At 43.5% G+C, this 1,760-nt stretch overlaps 1 non-coding gene across 1 annotated transcript; it reads left to right on the top strand.

Annotated features, from left to right (window-relative positions):
* The first annotated feature begins 1,289 nt into the window (after positions 1 to 1,289).
* On the top strand, positions 1,290 to 1,396 carry LOC150036988 (small nucleolar RNA R71). Its single transcript, XR_016528859.1, has one exon. It is a non-coding gene; the product is annotated as a small nucleolar RNA R71 (small nucleolar RNA).
* The last annotated feature ends 364 nt before the right edge of the window (positions 1,397 to 1,760 follow it).

Here is a 1,760-nt window from a genome sequence, read left to right as displayed (position 1 = left end):
CGGCATCAAATTTATGCTGGCCCCCAAGTCACACAGGGCTTGCTCAATATAGAGTCCTCCTATGGAGCAAGGAATAGTGAAGCTCCCAGGATCGCTAATCTTCGGTGGGATAATAGATTTGGAACTTTGCGTTAGTGCCACCGTGGCAAATTTTCTAGCGCCTTTCTTCTTAGTTATCATGTCCTTCAGAAACTTGGCATAGGCAGGCATTTCCTCAATCGCTTCACTAAAAGGGATGTTAACATGTAATTGTTTTAACATAGACAAGAAGCGTTGGTATTGTAGCTTTTCGTTTTTCTTTTTCTTTAGCCTTTGAGGGGAGGGTGGTAACTGAACTTTCACGGTTCCCGTTTCATTTGACTTTGAGGTTGACGCAATCTTAGGTTCTACTGCTTCATTTTCTTTTTCTTCTTCTTACGTTGCCGCAATCTCAGGCTCAGCTGTGATGGAAGTTGATTTATTATGTTTTTTCTTTTCTCCTTCCATAATCTTTCCACTGCACAATGTCATAACCTGACATTGCTCCTTTCCTGATTCCCTCTGGGTTGCATGGAAGCTCGGTTGAACTTGGCAACGTTCCTTGCGGTCTACTTTTGAGCTCATTCGCAATCTGGCCCATTTGCAATTCAAGGTTGCGGATGGACGTATCCTGACTTTGAAGCACTGTCTCGTTTTTCTCTATATATTGCTTCAATAGGCTTTCTAGAGAAGAAGATTGTGGTGGTTGTTGTGAGCTACTCGCTTGGTTGCTCTGTTGACCATTGCTGCATTGAAAGAATCCTGGTGGCCCTTCTTTTTGCATCACGGATTGAAAATTTTGTTGTTGATTCTTCCAAGCAAAATTGGGGTGGTTTTTCCACCCGGGGATGTGAGTGTTTAAAAAGGGGTTATTCTTTACAAAATATACAGACAATGGATTTTGCGGGCAATCCTCCATCGCATGCCTATCATCGCAAGTCGCACACCTTGCGGTGTTTTGACTTATTGTGTTGATTTGCCCACCTTGTGGTGTTGGGCTGTTGATCGCCATTCTTTGAATCAAATTCATCATTGCGGTCATTTGGTTTTGCAACGAAACAATAGCACTGTTATTTGCATTGGAATCTTTGAGTCTTAATCTCTAGTCACTCTCCCTCCAGTCTTCATGATTCTTGGAGATGCGGTCTAGGATATTCTTCGCCTTATCGTAAGTATTGTCAAGTAGACCACCAGCTGCTACCGCATTGGCAGCGGTCTGCGAAGCAAGATTCAAGCCGTGATAGAAAATTTCCATTTGCAGGCAGTCTGGCAGCCCATTATGCGGACAATCTCGGACCAACCTTTTAAACCTCGCCCAAGCATCATTGAGCGATTCGTCCATATCTTGTTCAAAATTAGTGATAATCTCTCTTCGTCTGGCATTCTCGGTAGGTAGAAAATACTTTTTCATAAATTTTTCCACTACCTGCTCCCAAGAAGTGATCTCTCCTGGTTCGAGCAAATAAACCCATTTCTTAGCCTGATCATAGAGAGAAATGGGAACAATGTTAGTCGAACTTCCTCAGCAGAGATGTTCGGGAATACAAAAGTATTGCAGATTTCAATAAACCTTTGGAGGTGGGCATGCGGATCCTCGCCACACCTTCCTCCAAATTGACCTGTAGCCTGGATCATTTGCAGCATCTCTGGTTTTATTTCAAATCTGCTTCCGTCTAAGGTAGGCCTCATGATTCCCGGAGAGAAATCATGGAGGTTTGGCGATGCATAGTCCCTAATGGGCT

The sequence above is a fragment of the Benincasa hispida genome, chromosome 3, assembly GCF_027475165.1.
Source record: "Benincasa hispida cultivar pf3 chromosome 3, pf3_genome.v1.1, whole genome shotgun sequence".
Lineage (NCBI taxonomy): Eukaryota > Viridiplantae > Streptophyta > Magnoliopsida > Cucurbitales > Cucurbitaceae > Benincasa > Benincasa hispida.
This window is presented reverse-complemented; position numbering and strand designations above follow the sequence as displayed.